We start from the raw sequence: 16,251 nt of genomic DNA, 5'->3' as shown, positions 1-16,251 counted from the left end.
CCATGTCCTTCCAACCCTTCAGTTGGAGTTTTGCCAGCAGCATCACCATGCCTTCCTCCTCCAACTCCCTGAGGAGTCTACTCTTCAAGATTGTTCCCTTGCCAAACTTCTCCATTGTGTCCTATTCTGGATTAGTTTCTTTTTCATCTTCACTCTCTTATTCCTTGACTAGATTTCATGGCACACCTTGTTCTTTTCGCCAAGGTAGAAGGCTTTGCAGACTTTGTCTTTGAAGGAGACTTCTTTTTGGAAGTCTTTATTTTCTTTGTCTTTTGAGTTGCAACCTTTTCCTCCTCTACCTTGTATTCATCATGAAGAACCAGGTCCATCTCCTCAATTTGAACTGCCTGAAGAGGCTCACTTAGTTTCTTCTTTCCCTTTGCAACAGCCTTTCTTTTACTTTCTTCTAAAGCTTTCTCAATTTCAACCTCTGCTTCTTCTGACTCATTTTAGCCCTTCCTCTTGTATGAGGAGTTTCTACAAGGATAGAAGAGGCAAATTTTCTCTTCTTATTTGCCCTAGTAGTTCCAGGAATTTTTACTCCGGAATATGTTTGCCCCAAAGTGATATTTGCTTGTAGTAAATGTCCATTTCTTTAGGGGAACCTTGATGTGATCTAGTATGGTGGTGAGAATGAAACCATACGGTATGTCGTGATTTTTGGTGCTAATTAGAACCCTATAAAGGAGCCGGATAATTAACCCGCACCAATTCTTCCTCCCGCTGTCCAGGCATTCCATAAGGACCAGGTCCATGAATGTGGAAATGTGCTTCTTTCCTGCCTGGGCAACATGATCTTGTTAACAAATTCAAACAACACTTCGTTGCTTGGCTTCATCTCACTTTTGTATACAACCTTGGGCTCTAGCTCTAACTACTTGAGAGCAAACTTTCTCGTAATGGCTAGGGAAGTGGAGAGGTTCTATAGGCCTTGCCATTTTGGCTTTTTGTAATCATCATACCCTTCAGCAGTTACACCTAGAATCACGCTCCAATTCCTTTTTGTCCAAGCTTACATTCACCCCCTTCACCAAATTGGTGGCTCTGCCATTTTTTATCTTACAATTTGCCATGAACTCCACAATTTCAGTTCTGGCAAGCCTTCCGTCCATCCGAAGGACCATGTCCTTCCAACCCTGCAGTTACAGTTTTTCCAGCAGCATCACGATGCATTCCTCCTCCATGTCCCAAAGGAGTCTACCCTCTATGATTGGTAAGTAGGTGGTGGAATTTAGTAAGAGGGCGGAGGCGCTTGGTAATTAGGGATAGGTTGATATGTGAGAGGAGATACTAGGTAGGTTTGGTATTTTATTGGGGATTTTGTTCTCTGTGCAACCATCATGGCACTCACATCCTTTTTCTTGGACGCGCCGCCAGACTGTAGAGCCTTGTTGGTAGCTTGAAATGCCTCAAAATTAGTGACCATACCATTTTTAATGCCTTCCTCGATCCTTTCCCCTAGTTTGATAATGTCGGAGAATTTCTGGCCTTCAATTAGCATCAACCTCTCATAATATTGTGGGTCCTGAGGTCGGACGAAAAACCTGTTCATCTGTTCTTCTTCTAAGGCCAGCCTAACCTTAGCAGCTTCTCATCTCGAACGAGTAGCATACTCGCGGAATGTCTCCGTGGGTTTCTTCTTCAAATTCTGGATGTAGAATACATCTGGCGCATTCTCCGTGTTGAATCTGAACCTGTCCATGAAATCCGACGTCATTCCTACCCAGCTTGTCCACTTCATGGGGTCTTCGCTAATGTACCAAGATAGAGCATCACCTTTCAAACTTCTCATAAAGAGCTTCATGCGAATCTTTTCATATCTTCCGACTCCGACCAGCTTATCGCAGTATTTCCTCAAATGGACCCTGGGATCTCCTGTGCCATCAAACATTTCGAACATGGGAGATTTGTACCTCTCAGGAAGTTCGACATTTGGCTGAATGCAAAGGTCCTCATAATTCAGCCCTTCGATACCTTTGCTTCCTTCAACAACCTGGATTCGGCTAGTCAGTTTCTTGAGCTCAGCGGCCAAGTTCTTGATGAGGGAGTCTTTGTCATCAGACTCCGGTGTTCTTGAGATAGGTTGAGTATATTGTGGCATGGTTTCCACATAGATGGGGGTATGGTGGGGATGATCATTTGTGTTTAGTGGTTCGGGAATGAGGAGCGGGGTGTTGTTTGAAGTGTGACATGTGTTGCAATTTTGATGGGGAGCGGGTTGTTTCTATGGTTTTGGGACGTTCTATGAAGGTATAGGATCTTGAGCTTTGGGAAAGTTGACATCTGGGGTAGTGAGGGAGAATGACAAGCTTGCCAAGTTCCGAACTTGGTCCAATTCTTCCTGAAATTTCAGTAACTTCTGTTCGAGCTGGGCGGCACTTTCTTTGGGAACCTGAATACCCTGAGGAACCTCTACCCATTCAACTGAGTTCTCCTTCCTGATGTTGCTCAAGTTTTCCATTTTTTCTTTGTTCTTGTTTCTGATAGGACTCGAAGGAGGAGGAGGTGGAGGGCCCTTAGATCTTGTGGAGTAGGATGATGATGCCAGAGTGCACGAACTAACCTTTTGGGGAGGGGAATAAAACAAAAGATAAAACAAAAAGGTAATAAGTTAGTGCGGATTCTGAGAAAAATGTTGCAATATTTAAACACATAGTGTAAGAATATAAATCGTGTCCTAGTTTGGGTGCCTCATTGTGCCTGAGGTAGGCCTAGCAACAAGTTGATTTGGAGAACTTATAATGCTAAATGCCTCATTTTATTGATAAAAATAAGACGAATCCCAAAACGACACTAAAATTGCAGAAAGTAAAATGCCACTAATGGTCGGTGGCCTTATTACATTTGTAAAGCAAAAATAAACTCCTATCTACTTGGTCCCAGAAGGACTTTCCCCAGGTTGAATGCTCTCGTTGATCAAATCCTCCAGTTCACGCAGATTCTCCAATAAAAATGCCTTTGCCAGGCGTTCTCCTTTGTTTCCCTCAGCGTTGTGGCAATCGTTGACTCTTTTCCTCACTTTTCCTTCCAACTCCAGCAGACTGTATTCCAGATATTCCAGCTTCTCACTAGCCTTGGTGACCCTCTCTTTCCATTCATTGATTTGGTCACTTGATGGGAGATTCCTCCACCATGTCAGCAAGAGTGAGGGTATACTGACCATACCGAAGTCGGGGACTTTGTTCTACATTTTCTGCAAAATAAAAAGGTTAAGACCATACCCTCCCCCCCCCCCCACCGGACTCGGCTATTTAAGCCAATAATTAGCACTAAAGCATTTAGTTCTCCAAATAAATGCACACAATATGGTGGTGTCCTTTTGGGTTCCAAGGAAACCCAGTGGACTTTCGACAAGGCTATTTTAAAGAGTCATTATGTGGACAGCATAACTGACTCGACTAGGTTTGACAGTGATGCATGCACAGTTAAAACGGAATAAGGTTTCTATGGGGTATTAGACCGGTACCCTTGAGCGGACAACTCAAGAGGGAAAGGCAAGGAACCGTCGACTGCACCGCTGATCGACTTGTTTTACCACAAATACGCCTTTGCCAAATTTAGGGGGTAATAATATCGGAAGAGCGCAACAACTCACTATAAGCATTGCTATGGTATTTGTTTGGCACGAGTGGAATATGATGTTGAATATGTAGTTACAAGAATGAAACAAGTTGTCACATATTTGCACGTTCATAAAATAATGATTACAATGATTGCTCATAATTACAATAGTATTGAAAGAAAGCAGTAAAGGCATTAAAGAAAAGAAAACAAAGAGCCAAGTCAGTTTCGAAGTAGAAGAGAAATAAAGACATTAAATAAAAGCAATAAAGAAGCAATAAAGTCACAAATAACATGTAACGGTAAAAGCCTAAATGAAAAGTCCCCAGCAGAGTCGCCATGCTGTCGACGCCCCCTTTTTCTCACGAAATGGGGTTTACGACATTTGGGAGGACAACTCTATTCCCGTTTGGGAATTGGGTTTTTGGATTTGAAGAGTCGCCACCTAATGATTAAGTGCATTAGGACACTAAGGGTTTTTGAGTTGGAAAACCAGAGTTCGGGTAAGGGCTAGAAATTATCCCGAGGGGAAGGTGTTAGGCACCCCTCAAGATCAACTAGTGTGGTTCCCAGCCATGTTATATTGTGATTTCACATAGTCAAGTAGGCAATTAAGGGCTCAAATAGAAAGGGACTTGCACACAAGTTTAAACTCATTTGAGAAAAAGATAATGTAGGATTTCGTGAGAAAAAAAGGATTTAAATAACTTATAGAGAAAACAAGTAAGAAAACACATAAAGGGAGGGGAGTGCTAGGTTTATATATAATATGGATCACTCCACACAACACCCGGTAACCGTTTATACACGTGGTGTTATCGCATGGTCATCATATCCATATTCTACCCTTCCACCCCGTAAAGGTTAGTTTGAAAACGCGTGAGTTGGTCACGAGGCTTATTACGTGCTATTACCCATCCCGTCCTATAAGTCCCGGAGGGTGTTTAGGACTACTAATCCTATGAGGTGAGTACTAGGCTGAACCCCTAGGTTTTAAAGGATAAAATCCTAAACGACAAGCAGAGAAACAGTTAGGACTTGCACAGATGGGGTACACATAAATAGTTATATGGCTCAAATATCCCTCCACAAGTAAGTCATGTAAGTAGCACATTTCAAACAGCAATAAAGGTCTCATATTCAGAACCTCAACATGAATTCTAGATGTGAAAAACAGTGGCAAACAGCAAGTCTTAATGAATTCCAAAAATATGACTGATTAGTTTGAAAATCCATTTTTTTGGTTTTGAATGGGCGGTGCATAACTAATCGAGTTATGTTTTTGATTGATTTTAGCAAACATTAGGCCTAAGGTTTTCCTAGACGTTTTATTGAGTACTTAGCCCAGATTAAAAAGGGTAGACATGCTGAAAATAGATCCGTCAGTACACCTAAGAACCGGATATCTACATGTGACTTATGCATGCGGAGACAGTTTGTTTCAAAAGAAGAAGTTATTTAGTGCTATTTCTGATGAAGCATGTAGTTAACATCATTAATATCTAACGTGGATCCTTAAATGAACACGGATGTGATGATATGCATATATGAATAGACCTAAGGAGACATGATATCTAATGCAAACATGCCCTATGCAGGATCTCTATTGCGCACAGAGGTGAAGTAAATCCTAAAGCATGTTTTCTACCCAAAATTATGCTAAGCATGCATCATCCCCACCCTTTTCACTATCCAGCCCTGAAGTGTTTTACAAATAATTATTACAGACCAAAATTGCTGAATTACACAACTGAATAAAAGGAAAATCAAGAAGCTATACAATAGAAAGCCTAACAGTAGGTCCAAAGTACCAGATCCACTTTCCATATGCCATGGCCTTACGTCTCATTTATTATTTATTTTAAAGGGCAAATCCTAAAGTAACTATGATTTCTATTTTTGTTGATCTCTAATAAAAAAATACAGGTCCTAATCGATGTGCTACGGGGTTGGAGCAGACTAATTGGTGATGATGTACCAAATCCAAACGTCGGGCTTCGAAACTGGACATCCGTATATCTCAGCCCAGGCCCAAGCGCATACAGTCATAAAACGGGACCTGGGCTGCTCGTTTATCAATCTGGAGATTACACCTTAATAGCTAAGTGAAACTTAACAAGTTTAATGGACAAATCCAATAGACGTGCACATTCTAATGTTTACTAACATTATTATACTAACTTGAAAATACAACTTCAAACTAATATATCAATTGATGCTTAAGGTAATTAATCATATGAGGTTACAATTAACTAAGTGGCTGATTGATATAACTACTACAAGCTTTAGCTTTAGGTGAAGATGCATCAACCTATATTCATATTAACAACCAGATTGCCTATGACCAATTCAAATAATTCACTCAGTTGGTGCAGCCCAGTACAACTACCTTAACTACAGAAATCCATATTTCAGCCCATAAAATGTAACTAACATCTACTACACAATAAACGAATCACAGAAAAACTTTCAAAATATCAGAACTATTGAACATGCAAATCCACGGTTAATGAGGAACACAAGTTCTCATACTACCTAACAGTCTGTACCAAATGATAGCTAACACAGTCCAATTTCAGTTCAAATTATACCACAGCTCTGTTCGAATCTAGCTCATATGATTACTAAACTAATTTTGTTCCACCTAATTGAACTAGTGTCTAAGTTCAAATCACAGACAACGAATCAATTAAAAAAAGCAACAGAAGACATTTGGTCAATCTCCATTGATTTTATGTTTCAATCGTGTGAAGCTACAGCCATAGAGTCTCGAGTCGTGTACCTGGAAATGGATTTTTAACAGAAGAAGAGGTCAGCAGCAGCAGTACAATAGCAGACCAAGAGATAATCAAACAGTAGCAAATGCACAGCCCAGGAACTTGAATCACAACCCAGAAAGAGTTTGAAACCAAATGAAGATGAGTTCAACCACAAATCACTCGAATGCACCCAAATTTACTTGAGATTGAACTTAAAATGCCCTAGAACTTTAGTCAAACTCCAAACTAAGTAGACCACATTCACTCGAACAAATCATTAAACAACTCCAAAAGCTTCTAGAACTAGAGCTTAGAGCAGAAATGAAGAACACCAAAGAGGAATTCGAAAATTGATTGGAATAGGCAATGAAATCGTAATTTTTTTTTAAATTTTCTATTTTCTAATTTTTGTTTTTGGATTTTTTGAAGATTTGAGTTTCAAAACGCAGATCAGAAAATTAAAAGAGAGAGAGGGCTTTTAGGGGGAATTTTTGAGGGCTCCCAAAAAAACTTTTTCAACAAGGCATTTGTGATGCCTTTTATAGGCAACAATCAGATTTTCAGTTATTCTTTTCGTCCCTCTTCATTTTCAGTTGTTGTCCCTCATTTTTAAACCTGCTACTCAAGGAAACACTCTGAGTTTTCTGAAATATTCAGTAAGGTCCTATTCTAGAAAGGTCTAAACTATTCTAGTGTGATCTACCATGCTCTACCCAATACCAAATACCTAAACTACCCTTTAATACTTCTAAAATTACTTAACCCAAACCCCTACCTATGATTATCTAGTTAACAATCTTCAATAAACCAAACACACAGCAGGGTGATCAATTGCTGATGAGTTAAACCATCTTAATCAAAGACTTGAAACCAGATTAACTACAAACTGAATTTAATCAGACTTAACAACCATATAACATTCAAACGATTATTAACTAAACAGAATTACAATTGAGATTAAGAATCATTATTCAAATAGCCACATTGAAACAAATCTAACGAATAACCAATTAATCACCTAAACTAACACGAATCAAACAGATAAGGATAAAAAAAATGAAACATAAATAAAGAAGAGTCATTGATTTCGGACTGACAATTATTACCAAACAAAGTTAAGAAGATACATAGTCATGGAAGGTCAGTGAACATCAAGGAAAAAGAAAAATAAAAGAAACTAAGCTCGAAAACTCACTGACTCACTTCGAGACTCCGTCCAAATTCGAACACGACCAACTCCGGCAGAAATAAAGCTCGATTGATGACCAATTCGCTACGAGGAAGGTTAGAGGGTCATTTGGTATCAAATTGGTGAAATTTGGGGCAATTAGGGTTTTGGCCGGAAAACCTTCGACTTAATATTCGAGGCATTTCAGTCATATTCGAGGGAAAGGACTTAGGTATTTGAGATGAGGAGGCTGAGGAGAATCTATGGTGTTAATTTGGCGGCCATTAGCGTAACTGGCGTCGTGGCCAGAAAAGCTTTGGGGAAAGATTCGACGAGCTGGGGCGGGATTTGAAGGAAACGGGTAGTGGATTCATGATGAGGGAGAAGAGGGAGTCTCGTGGTGTTATTTTGGAGTGGTTTGGGAGGAGTGGCGTTCGCCGGTCGGCGGCGGAGGCGGTGCTAGGGTTTCTAAAATTCGAGACATTCCGGTAAGATTTGAGAAAAAAATGGTTGAAGATTTGGGATTGGGTGGAGGAGGGGATGCTCTGCTGTAAATTTGGGCTTGATTGGCCGCCGGCCGCCGCCGTAGGCGAATTCCGGCGGGCGGCAGGCAGTGGTTTCAGGGCGGAGATCGGCGGGTCTTCAGGGGTTTGTGGGAGACGGGAGATGGGGTAGGGGGATGGGCATTTGGACATATATATATCTACAATTCCTCACTTCTGAGCCGTTAGATCAGCAAACCTCGACGGCTCAGATTCGTTTTAAATCAAACAGCGTCGTTTGGTTTAGTGTGGGATTGGACCGGGTTAGGGAACGGGTTTGGGTTGCTCGGGGTTGTTTTTTGGGCTGGGTTCTGTTTGGGTTGAGCAGCTTTGGCCCAAATTCGGGTCTTTTATGGAAGCAGCCCCTTTTCTTTGATTGGTTTTCTTTTGTATTTCTCTTTTTATTTCTTTTGTTTATTTTCATTTTGTATTTTATATATTTTTTGATTTTATTAAATACTAAATTTAAAACTCAAAAACCAAACTGACACTAAAATTATATTTTTTCTAATTTCCAAATACGCAAATTAAGAAAAATTAAAATTTAAAATGTAAAAGACCATTTTTTGTTATTTTCTTTACATTTCCCTTAACTACTAATTAATCCTAAAATATGAAACTAAATCCTAAACGAATGCCAAGTATTTTTTGTATTTTTCATGATTTAAACAATAATAAACGTGCACAAATAAATGCAAACAATTAACAAGAAATGCCACCAAAATCCATAAATTGCAAATAATGAAAAAGAGTTGTTTTGTTTTGAATTTATGGGAGTAATTCATATAGGGCAAAAATCACGTGCTCACAGCGGGAATATATCAATATATCATCAATGAAGACTATCACGAACGAATCCAAATAAGGCCTAAACACTCGGTTCACCAAATCCATAAAAGCTGCTGGGGCATTTGTCAACCCGAATGACATCACCAAGAACTCATAATGCCCGTACCGAGTGCGGAAAGCTGTCTTAGGGACATCGGATGCCCTAATCCTCAACTGATGCTAGCCAGATCTCAAGTCAATCTTTGAAAATACCTTGGCACCCTGAAGATGATCGAACAAATTATCAATCCTCGACAGCGGATACTTATTCTTGGTTGTAACCTTGTTCAGTTCTCGGTAATCAATACACATTCTCATTGACCCATCCTTCTTCTTAACAAACAACACCGGCGCACCCCAAGCCGAAACACTGGGTCTAATGAAACCATTCTCAAGCAAATCTTACAACTGCTCCTTTAACTCCTTCAACTCAGGCGGAGCCATACGATACGGCGGGATAGAAATGGGCTGAGTGCCCGGAGCCAGATCAATGCAAAAGTCAATATCTTTGTCGGGTGGCATACCCGGCAGGTCTGAAGGGAATATCTCAGGAAACTCACGAACAACAGGCACAGACTCAATAGGAGGAATCTCAACACTAGAATCATGTACATAGGCCAAATAGGCCAAACACACCTTCTCGACCATACGCCGAGCCATCACATAGGAGATAACACTACGGGTAGAATGACCAGGAGTCCCTCTCCACTCTAAACGAGGTAAACCCGGCAAGGCTAAGGTCACAGTCTTGGCATGACAGTCCAAGATAGCGTGGTAAGGTGATAACCAGTCCATCCCCAATATAACATCAAAATCAACCATGTCAAGAAGCAACAAATCTACACGAGTCTCAAGACCTCCAATAACCACTATACATGAACAATGGACACGATCCACCACAATAGAATCACCCACCGGCGTAGACACATAAACAGGGGCACTCAAAGAATCACTAGGCATGACCAGATACGGCGCAAAATAAAACTGAAGCTTCTCTACCACAAACCAGAACAATACCTGCACCACCACCTCTAATACCTTTACCTCCACCTCTAGCATCTCTACCTCCACCTCTAATATCTCTACCTCCCCCTCTAATACCTCTCTCTAAGTGATGTGGAGAAACTTCTCCAGAAATAGTTGCGTGAACTGCTCCCAAGTCGAAGCTGGCGATCCGGCTGGTCTAGCTAAGAAATAATCTCTCCACCAAGTCTTGGCGGATCCAGACAAGCGAAAAGTGGCAAAATCGGCCCCATTGGTGTCAACTATCCCCATGTTCCTGAGAACCTCGTGACAGCTGCCTAGACAATCCTAAGGATCCTCAGTAGATGCACCATTGAAAGTAGTAGTGAAGAGCTTGGTGAAACTTATCCAACCTCCACAAAGCCTCCGAAGACGTAGCTGATCTATCACTGGTCTGTGCTTCTGCTTGGCTGAAGAAGCGGTACATGACCTCGCCATTCGCGAAAGAACAAGAGTAGAAGTTTCAGCTTAGCATTGAGAGAACAAAATCGCACGACAGGGAAGAATAGAAGTGAAACTTTTCCTAACTCTGCAGCCTCTGTGGGGATAAATACAGACGTCTCTGTACCGATCCCTCAGACTCTACTAAGCTTGTCTGTGAACTGTGACCCATGTAACCTAGAGCTCTGATACCAACTTGTCACGACCCAGATTTCCCACCCTCGGGAGTCGTGATGGCGCCTACTAATGTGAGCTAGGCAAGACAAACCTTTAATCTAAGTACTTCATTAACCAATTATTTCTTTTTAACAATTATAAGGCGATGACATGAAAATAGCAGAACTTTAAATAATTAAGCGGAAGATGATAATTAATATCTGAAATCTGCATCTACTACAACCCTTAAAACCTTAAGCACCCAAAACCTGGTATCACAGTGTCACAGACGGTCTAAGATTTTCTACATACAAAGTCTGAAGAAATAATAATACACTGTTTCTGAATAAAAGGAAAATGAAACAGGAAGTAAGGATAGAGGAGAAGCCAGGGCCTGCGGACGCCTGCAGGTCTACCTTGGATCTCCGCGTGAACTGAAAATAGCCTCCAACCAACGATCCAAAAGCTGCTTCGGGATCTGCCCATAGTGTAGAGTGTACTATCAGCACAACCGACCCCACGTGCTGGTAAATGCCTAGCCTAACCTCGACGAAGTAGTGACGAGGCTAGGACCAAACTACCAAATAAACCTGCAGTTTAACTATATACAGCAGAAAAGAAGTACAGAAAGAAACAGCCATATACAGTCAAGTATGGGAGGGGGAAAGCATGCTGCGGGGAAACATCGAATAGTAACAGAAGAGCAACAAATAAATATGAGGATCATCATAGTTCAATTGAAAATAGGAAGGGGAAATCATACTACGGGGTACAACAAGTATCAACAAGAAATCAGCAATTTAGTGTAGAGAAACCGTAACACAATTTTCAATAAAAATTAGGAAATCAAAGACATGTGCACGGCATCACCCTTCGTGCTTTTACCCTCTCTCACCAAAACAATACACGGCATCACCCTTCGTGCTTTAACACTTTCTTACCAAAACAATGCACATCATCACCCTTTGTGCTTTACGCTCTTCCTCACCCAAACAACAATCACAAGGCAAATAGGGTAAGGGAATCTATAACATCGAAGTAAAATCAAGTAACAACAGAAAATCAATAAATAAAAGTAAAGCACAACATAACTCAATTAGCAGCAAGAATCAGGAAAATCAAAGACAAGTGCACGGCATCACCCTTCGTGCCTTTAATCTTGTCCTCACCATAATAATCAATATAAATTGCACGGCATCACCCTTCATGCTTTTACTCTCATCCTCACCATGAAATCAATATAATAGGCACGGAATGGTACATCGTGCGGCATGACATCACCCTTCGTGCTTTACACTCTTTCCTCACAAAACAAGCAATGCACGACATCACCCTTTGTGCTTTGACTCTCTTACTCACCCAAACAACAATGACAAACAATAGGGCAAAGAAATAAAGGAAATTTGCAATAAGAATCCCGGCAAGGGAGCAACAAGTCAACAATTAAATCCCGGCAAGGGAACAACATCGATAATATCCACATCCCGGCAAGGGAGATAACATATAAATCAACAATAGCCCGGCAAGGGTGACAACATAATGATCTCTTCTCTTTCTCACTTTTACTTCACAATTCACTTCACAACTCGAGCCAATGCTCTAGAGGTTCAATTATCACTTATACCTTCACAACTCATTTCACAACTCGAGCCAATGCTCTAAAAGTTCAATTGTCACTTATACTTTCACAATTCGTTATACAACTTGATCCAACGCTCCTCAATGTTCATAGGTCACAATTATTTCCACAAACTTTATACAACAATTAGAAATCTTCACCAGGGCATGAATAATACAACGAAGTCATGAAAATCACAATATAAGACTCACGGTCATACTTGACACCAACGTATAGATACTCGTCACCATGCCTATACGTCGTACTCAACAATTACCACATAGCAAATAGGACTCAACTCCTAATCCCTAAAGCTAAGGTTAGACCAAAAACTTACCTCGATGCCACGAGCACAATTTACGCTTTAATTATAGCTTTACCCCTCGATTTTACCACCAATTCGCTCGTATCTAGTCACAAGTTACTTAATTACATCAATAAACGCTAAATGAATCAATTTGAATGCATGAAAATGAATTTTCCAAAGTTTTACCCAAAAAGTCAAAAATTGCCCCCGGGCCCACATGGTCAAAATCGAGGCTCGAACCAAAACCCGATTACCCATTCCCCCACGAACCAAATATATAATTTGTTTTGAAATCGGACCTCAAATTGGGGTCCAAATCCCCAATTTTTGAAAAACCTAGGTTCTACCCAAAACACCCAATTTCCCCCATGAAAATCTTTGATTTTTGGTTGAAATCATGTTAAAAGATGTTAATGATTGAAAGAAATGAGTACAAACAAACTTACAATTGATTTGGAAGAAGACTTGTTGTTGGAAAATCGCCCAAAGGAGTTTTTGTTTGAGAAAGATGTGAAAAATGACTTAAAATCGGCTAAGTATAGAAAAATGCAGGTCTCAGTTATGGGAAATGCGAACAGGGGTTCGAAATTGCGAACCCCAACCTGCAGATGTGGGAATTGCAAAGACAGTGTTCGCAAAAGAAATACTAGACCTTCGCATTTGCGACATGAAGGTCGCATTTGCGACATCAGGGTAATCGCATTTGCGAGAAGGGCTGGCCTGGGCCTACTTCGCAATTGCGAAAGGCCGCTCGCATTTGCGATATCGCATTTGCGAGCCAGGCTTCGCAAATGCGAAGCCTGCAGGCCTGCTATGCTCAGCTGTAATTTCTGCAATTTTTCTTAAGTTCAAATTTTCCCAAATCACATCCGAAACACACCCGAGCCCTCAGGGCTCCTAACCAAACACACGTAGTAACTCAATAACGTCATACGGACTTATTTGTGCGATCAAATCGCCAAAATAACATCATTATCAACAAATTAAACCTCAAAATCAAAGCATTTTTCTCAAACTTCATCAAGTATCAAATTTAGCAATTTAAGTCCGAATCACGTCAAACGACGTCCGTTTTTCACCAAACTTTACAGAAACATCTTAAATCATATATAAGACCTGTACCGGGTGCCGGAGCCAAAATACAGGCCCGATACCAACATGTTCTAATCAAAATTTATTTCCAAACATTATAAATAATTTCAAAAAACAATTTCTTTCAAAAATTCATTTCTCGGGCTTGGGACCTCGGAATTCAATTCCGGGCATACTCCTAAGTCCCACATTTTCCTACGGACCCTCCGGGACCGTCAATCACGAGTCTGGGTCCGTTTACCCAAAACGTTGACTAAAGTGAAATTAACTCATTTTATAGCAAAATTTTACCATCTTTTTACAGATTTTCATATTTAAGCTTTCCGGCTACGCGCCCGGACTATGCACGCAAATCGAGGTGACTCTAAACGAGGTTTTCAAGGCCTCGGAAACACAGATTTTAATTTAAAGCAAGTGATGACCTTTTGGGTCATCACAAATCCACACTATCCTTGCTGTTTATCTTAGCCCCGGGCCTTAGTTACTGGTTACTGTTATTGCATGTCATTTATCTTTTGGTGGTTATGCTTCTGTTACTATTATGGTTTCTACTGGAGTTACTAATGAATTGTCTCCTTCTCTTTTTCTTTTCTCTGAGCCGAGGGTCTATCGGAAACAGCCTCTCTACCCTATCGGGGTAGGGGTAAGGTCAGCATACACATTACCCTCCCCAGACCCCACTTTGTGGGATTTTACTGGGTAGTAGTTGTTGTTGTATAGTATATAAGCTATATTCAATATAACATTAGCTATATATATATATATATATATAATATATATATATATATATATATATATATATATATATTTAAATATTGTTTATTTAAAAGCTATTTATTATTTACTCACACACACACACAAAAATATTAATAAATTTATATTGTAATTATTTTAAAATCGTTTTTTTTCCGACCGAAATCGGTTGGAAATATTTAATTCTAACTTATTTCGGTTGGTTAATCAAATATATATAATTTTTGTCTTGGGCGGGAAATAATTATTTCGAACTTTCCGATCGATTTCGGTTGGAAATTTGGAAAAATTTTAATAAATAATTATTTTTGTGCATTATATACGCGGAAGACCAAATATTTGATCAATTTTCGACCGAAATCGGTCGGAAATTTGAAATAGTTTTAATTAATAATTATTTATATAAATATTTGATATATTCCGACCAAATTCGGTCGGAAATTTGGTAAAAATTTTCAATAAATAATTATTTTTATATATTATTGTCACGACCCGGATTTCCCCACCCCCGGGGGTCGTGATGGCGCCACTCGTAGAAGCTAGGCAAGCCACAAATCATAAACTCCTACCTATTCCATTTTAAATCCTTTTATCCATCATAACAACAAGCGTTAAATATTTAAATGACAGCGGAATATGAAATTAAAGCGGAAGACTTAAATTAAATAAGCTGAACACTAATGCGGAATCCAACATGTGCCTCTACCCAAGAACTGGTGTCACATCATCCACAGACTACTAAGAGTACTAAATACAACCGTTTGAAAGAAATATAACACAGTTTGTCTCGAAAACATGAGATAACAGAATGAAATATAAGATAGAGGAGTCGCCGGGCCTGCGGACGCGTGCAACGCTACCTCGGAGTCTCGGTGGACTGAAGGCTGGCTCCCAAGCTACTGCTGTTGTCCGGGACATGGATCTGTGCAAATGAGCACAGAGTGTAGTATCAGCACAACCGACCCCATGTGCTGGTAAGTACCTAGCCTAACCTCGGCGATGTAGTGACGAGGCTAGACCAGACTACCACATAAACCTGTGCAGTTGTATAATATACAGCGGAGAGTAAAGTAGAAATAAACAAATAAAGGTGGGAGGGGGAAACATACTTCGGGAAATAACAGATAAAACAGAATCTCAAGAGAATTATCCGGAAACCAAAATTCCACTTCTAACAAGGATAAGGAAAAACAAGGCAGATTTCACTCTCGGTTCACAACTCGTTGCAGGCGTGCAACCCGATCCCATTTCTCATATCTTGTGGTAGGCGTACCACCCGCTCCCATTTTATTATATTTTGTGGTAGGCGTACCACCCGCTCCCATTTCATATATTAACAGTTCTTCCAAATGAAATTACTCCAACAAACACAACAATTAATACGAATTCATAAGACAACAAAGTACACAATAATTATGACTCAACGAGGAAAACAAATAATGACAAGTAGCAATTAATTATGGACTTTAAGGAGCAAATAGGCAATTTAATATTTGGTATGCTAAATATCAAGTAGCAATTAATTCACATAAACATGTAGCAATTATAGCATAAATTCAAGGCATAATGTTGCGCAAGGATACCTCGAGCCAATAATAACAAGTAACACAATAAAGGAAAATGCCAACATAAAGAATCACAGTAATAGTGGAATAAGACAATTAATGCACTTAAACCGATAACAACAAGAAATCATAACAAACGGCAACAAGTGCACGGCATTAGCCTTCGTGCTTTTACCCTCTCTCACCAAAACAATACACAACATCACCCTTCGTGCTTTAACACTCTCTCACCAAAATAATGCACGGCATCACCCTTCGTGCTTTACGCTCTTCCTCACCCAAACAACAATCACAAGGAAAATAGGGTAAGGGAATCTACAACATCGAAATAAAATCAAGTAACAACAGAAAATCAGTAATTAAAAGTAAAGGACAACATAACTCGATTATCAGCAAGAATCAGGAAAATCAAAGACAAGTGCACGGCATCAGCCTTCG

The sequence above is a fragment of the Nicotiana attenuata genome, unplaced genomic scaffold (genome assembly GCF_001879085.1).
Source record: "Nicotiana attenuata strain UT unplaced genomic scaffold, NIATTr2, whole genome shotgun sequence".
In the NCBI taxonomy this organism is placed as follows: Eukaryota; Viridiplantae; Streptophyta; class Magnoliopsida; order Solanales; family Solanaceae; genus Nicotiana; species Nicotiana attenuata.
Note: the sequence above shows the minus strand (reverse complement) of the source record.